The 5,819-nt window shown below is 52.3% G+C and overlaps 1 pseudogene; it reads left to right on the top strand.

The window, feature by feature from the left end:
* The first annotated feature begins 212 nt into the window (after positions 1–212).
* LOC121138497 lies at positions 213–5,320 on the top strand (annotated as a pseudogene).
* Positions 5,321–5,819: the final 499 nt, after the last annotated feature.

The raw sequence follows: 5,819 nt of genomic DNA, 5'->3' as shown, positions 1-5,819 counted from the left end.
CTTCAGGCAGAGTGATGGCGAGGACCTGCCTCCCTCAGGCCTTGCCCTCTGCGAACCCCAGGTCTGATTTATGAGGTCACATTCGGGGTATTTGGAGGTTCAACCACCCAAGGCCGCAGGCGGTTTAAGGCTGCCCATAGGCCGTCCTTGCTGGGCGCCCGGTTGCGCGGAGGCAGCGGGCGGGCGGGCGGCCCGCGCAGCGCAGGCGCGTGGCCGAGAGGCATGGCGTGGCCCTGCATCAGCCGGCTGTGCTGCCTGGCCCGGCGCTGGAACCAGCTGGACCGCTCGGATGTGGCGGTGCCACTGACTCTGCACGGCTACTCGGACCCCGGGAGCGAGGGGCCGGGCGCGGACTGCACCGCCTCCCGTGGGAGCCCGTCTGTGGCAGGCGCGCGGGAGCCCAGCCGCACCGTGCCGCTCACCCAGTACCAGGGCGACTTCAGCGTGCGGATCGCGTGCTCGGAGACCCGGGATGCGGCTCAGGAGCGCGTGCCCGGGCCAGGAGGCCGCAGGGGCCCAGTCTTTGGCGCCCTCCACCAGAGCGGTCTATGTGCTCCCTGTTGGGGACCTGGAGGCAGCTGCGGTAGTGACCACATCTTACAGGTGGGTATCTGGCTATGGCAGGAGAACGCTTCGAATCTTTCCACCGGTGGTGGCAGGAAACTGAGTCCCAAAGCCGGGGGGGGGGGGGACGACATGGAGCCTAGATGCCACAGGATCTGAAGAGTGACAGGGGAGCCTTTAGATCATCCCTTTGGTCTTCTGACACTACAGGCATGGCCTTCCCTGCCTTCTCTGCAGCAACCTACCCTGGGATCCAAAAGGGAGTCCCCCCTCCCGATTCCTCCTCCTTCCCTCTCAGACTGCTGCCCTTTAACTTGGGTGGGGTGAGCTCAGAGGGCTGTGCATAAGCCAACCCTCCAGGGCCCAGGGCCAGTGCCTGCTCTGATCAAGATCCCACTGCACAAAGGTCTTTTGCTCCCTTAGCAGCTCAGCTTTGGACAACTAAGGACTTCCTGCATCCTCTTTCCACTCATAGTGGGAAAATTAGAAATGACAAAAATAACAGATACCGCCTTAAAACCCTCACGCCACCCCTCCCAGACAGATGGATCTTTTCTAATTCTTAATGTACAATGACTCCATACACACTCTGTTTCTTCCATGGTACCATTCTTGCTGTCATCTTGTTTAAAAGTCTTTAATATATATTAGTGTGTGTGTGTGTTACTTTTTTTAAACCTGATGTGATGTTTGACCATAAATAGTCTGAATGTTAATAACTGTCTGTATGTTAGCCTTTTCTTAGGCATACAGCTATATACCCCAATTATTTTTTGTCTCATTTGGGATCCCTAGTTTAGGACTATCTAAAACACTACTACTGCCTTAGTTACAGATGGTTAAATACCTTTAGGAATTTCATCGTTTAGATACCTTGGAGGTGCGATGGAAACTTAAGGTATATGGTGGCTGAAACATGGCAGCCAGAGAGGTGCCTCACTGATTCAGAGAGCACCCTGCTCTTACAGAGGACGGGGCTCAGGCCAGGTGTCTTACAATGGCCTGGAACTCCAGCTTCAATGACATCTGACACCTCTGGCATTGGGGCATCTGCACTCACTCACATGCCCACGCACAGATGCACACGCATAACTAAATGCAGACTACAAATGGCACATGTGGCACATGCAGATGGTCACGGCCCCACTGTCCTAATATTGGGGAGGCACTAGTTATGGGCTGTCGCTGGACGGGATACTGTGAAGCTCAGCGAGCACAGATTGAAATGTATACATAACACAGCAAATAAGTAAACCGAAGGGCAGCTTCCCCCTAAAGGTACTTAATGGCATGTGTGGTAGACAGCAGGCTTTGCGCTCTCTGACTCAAGCTGAACTCTTACAAGATGAATGGCACTAGTGGCAGGGCAGACAGGGCCTTCTGTTCTCAGGTCCCAGCTGGAGTCTTGGGCAGAACTGACTGCTGGTGTTGAATCCACAGCAGGAGAGGTCTCAGTGGTTCGTGGTCCTTCCAGCGGTTGGTTCTACGGGGGTCCTTCCAGGGGTCAAACAATCACTGGGGCTGGCAGAGAAAGGAAGGAAGCTGCCCTTCATAGCTGCTGAGCAGCTTGGGGATGTTGGTGCAAGCCCCTCTTCGTGAGGAATATTCCAGGAAAGGTTGTTTATGGGAAGTTGTCTACCCCACAACACATGGTAGGTCCAAATGTCCTGCAGGGCCCTCTAAGCTCTGTTGCTATTGCTCTCCCCGAGCATACGTGGCTCCACTCCCTGGGACCTCTGCTACTGCTGTCCCGCTATAAATGAGGAACTGAGCTGGTGTGACCACGTGGCTCTAAACAGCACAGGAAGCAGTGGGACACAGCACCGACTTTGTAGCCCCCAGGCTCTCGTTCTTTAGCACGGGTTAGGCAGCTGGTCTTTGGCCCCCTCTTCCAGCCAGTTTCTCACAGCCAGCAGTGGAAAAGCACTGGCATATGGGGGCTCGCTTTTCCAAGTGTAAACCCTGCCTGTGGAGCCTCTTCCTTCCCTGGAATAGCAAGAGCCTGGCTGCCAGCCCTCACTCCCTCCAAAGCCCAGGAGCATTACTGACTTTCCCCAGAACCAAACCATCTAGTCTCCGGAATGCCTGAGATGATCCTCTGGAAGATCAGGCTGTAGTAATCCCATCCTGCCTTCCATCTTGTAAGACATACTTCATCCAAGTAAGGTTCTATAGGCATTCAGAAAACAGATCCAGGGACCCTATAGATACCAGAGCAAGTCTGTGGTCACTCCTGACCATAAGTGCCATGGACCCTCCAGACTTCCATCTCTCCCTGCTAACAGGCCCTGTGTCCCTTGGCTTCTGGTCACCTTGGAAGGACTGATCTGCCTTGTTTGTCTGACCAGACGGGCATAGGAGTCCTATACAGTTAGCTTGGAGCTCTCAACCTGGCTAGCTTTGCCCAGAGCCTTGCCTTGCTTCCACAGTTCCTTGGTCATGTCCATCGGTGTGATGGCATACTAGTTAATCCCAGGACTTGGGAGGCAGAGACAGGTGAATCTCTGTGAGTTCAAGGTCAGCTCTGGTCTGCATAACAAGTTCCAGGCCAACCAAAGCTACACAATGAGGCCTTGTTTCAAAAAGAGAAATGAACAAATGTGGCTGATGCTTTTTCAGAAACATAGGGCAGTTTGTACTTTTCCTTATCGTGGTGTAAGCCATGGTGCACCTTTCTCCTCCATGAGTAGCTGGGTTCTAATGAGTTCACTCTGTCCTTTCTCCATCCTATCACAAGCCCTGGCTGCTGGACTGCCCCCTGCAGCCACCCCAGGGACTGCTGTACGTTCTCCCTGCTTTGAGTCCCCTGTGCCACTTCAGGGCAGCTGACTTAGGCTGCCTGGTGACAGAAGGACATGCTGGGGGGCGGGGGAGGGAGGGAAGAGGCCCTGCCTTCCCAGGAGAAAGAGAACAGCATATGATTTAGACAGCTGGTCTTTGGAACCTTGATGCTTCAGAAGCAGAAATTATCTGACAGGCCCTGGCCCAGCTCTTCCTTACACCCAAGACGCTGAATACTGGCCACAACAGACGCCATGTCCCATTGCCCATGCCATCTGCCTGCCCAGCGAGGCAAGGCTCTGATGCTGCCAAGAAGAGACTCCTTTGTTGACTTCAGGGCATGAGCTGGGCCAGCATAGGGAGAGGGCCTAGCACAGACAGGCACTGGCCCCGGCACTCTGAGTAAGCCCTGTGCTTACAGTCAAAGGAGGAACTGCCTTTCTGAGTTTACTATTTAGTAGAGACATCGACAAGATACAGGAGAACTATTCCATTGCCTATTATTCCTTGCCTAGTCCACTGACAAGGAATAGAGGAGTTGAACCTTTTCAATGAGAGGTAAGGGGCTAGCTTAGCCTGTCCTTTCCCTCCAGGAAAATGGTTCATGCATGGAAGCTCAACCTGCAGACCAGCTTGGAGGTTTGAGTTTATCACTGTAATTGATTCTTTTAAAAAACATATTTTTTTGGTTTCATGAGACAGGGTTTCTCTGTTTTGGAGGCTGTCGGTCCAGCCTGGCCTCGAACTCACAGAGATCCGCCTGCCTCTGCCTCCCGAGTGCTGGGATTAAAGGCGTGCGCCACCAACGCCCGGCTTAAAAAAGATATTTTTATGAGATTTTGTTTTATTTGTAAATATCATGAGTATTTGTGTCTGTGCATGAGAGTGCAGTTGCCTGCCTGGCCAGAAGAGGGGTCATGACAGGACCCCTGGAGTTTGAGTGCCTGGCCATGAGACTTCTGATGTGGGTGCTGGGCATGGAACTATCATCCTTTGCCAGAAGACTATACCATGACTGCTATGTCATCCATCCGACTCCCATGATTTACCTTTTTTGTTGTGCACCTGTATGTACACGCATGTGCTCGTATCACAACACACACATGGCGGCTAGAAGATGTGTGAGTTGGGTCTTCACTCCACCACATGGGTCCTGAGAAATGAGCTCAGGCCATTAGGTATGGTTGAGCACTCTCTTCCAATTTGCAAGCAGATGTACCTTTGCTGTGCTGGGCATTAAGATGGCATTTCTTCTGCCCCTAAGCAGGCATGAAGGAGGTGACAGCCTTCACTGGCTCTTGGCTCCCTCCTAAGTGACCTGGCATCCAAAAGGACAGCCTCCAGTCGATGAGGGCTTTGAGAACTGGGACCTGTGTGTGTGTGTGTGTGTGTGTGTGTGTGTGTGTGTGTGTGTGTGTGTGTCAAATGTTGCCTGATGTTCACCTGCATGAGAATTTTCTGCCACTGCTGTTCCCAGCCTATGTGACTGAGGTTTCTTGGTGGAACATTCAGAATGGTAGGGCAGGCTAGCTCAAACCTACCTTCCTGAGCTGGCCCATCTGCCTGGAGCACCTGGTGCTTCTGGTCCTGTTTGTACAGGAAGACAAAAGGTCATTAGGAACTGAAGCAGGACCAGCAGTGAACAGGGCTTAGTCTTTTAAGAAGCTGGGGTCCAGGAAATGATTGGCCCTGTGCAAGGTTGTGATTGCATTCTGTTGCAGGCAGGAATTCCAAGATTGGACTGGAGTGAAGCCCTCAAGATCTACAAAGGCAAGATCAGCCAGAGTCATCACAACTCACAGCTCTGGATGGGACCCCAGCCATGCGGCCAGCTTCCAGGTCAGTCTGAGGCTCATGCTTTCTGGGACTGAAAAGATGGACACCTGTTGTTCTCCAGGGCAGGGGCCAGGAAATAGCATGATGGTTAAGGACAGCAGTGCTCAACCAACTGTATCTAACAGCACTGCCCACTCTGGTGAGAGCATCTGTCTGCCTCCTGTCATGTCCCCTGACTACTCATAGGGCTGGTGACACTCAAGGGTGGGAGTGTAGCTCAGTGGTAAGCTGAGGTCTAGCATACACAAAGCCCTGAGTTCAGCCTCAACACAGCCCTGCTCCTTGCAAAAATACTAAAACCTACCTGACTTAGGCGAAGCTCTGTGGTACAGCGAGGGCATGCTACATGTGAAGCTTGGGTTCTTTCGCAGGACTGCAGGGCTAGTTAGCATCTTTACCCAACTAAAGGCAAAGGGAGCTCATGTTCCCTATGTCACCCCATAGCAGTGACGTAGCTCACTCTGGTAACTTCTAGAGCTGATAAACACCTTCACCAAAGTGGCAGGATACAAGGTAATCTCAAAAAAATCAGTGGCCCTATTTTATACAGATGATGAAGTGACTGAGAAAGAAATCAGAGAAACGTCACCCTTTACAATAGCCATAAACAGCATCAAATATCTGGGGATAATGTTAAC

This window comes from Mesocricetus auratus, unplaced genomic scaffold, assembly GCF_017639785.1.
Source record: "Mesocricetus auratus isolate SY011 unplaced genomic scaffold, BCM_Maur_2.0 contig_12914_pilon_obj, whole genome shotgun sequence".
Taxonomy (NCBI): Eukaryota; Metazoa; Chordata; class Mammalia; order Rodentia; family Cricetidae; genus Mesocricetus; species Mesocricetus auratus.
This window is presented reverse-complemented; position numbering and strand designations above follow the sequence as displayed.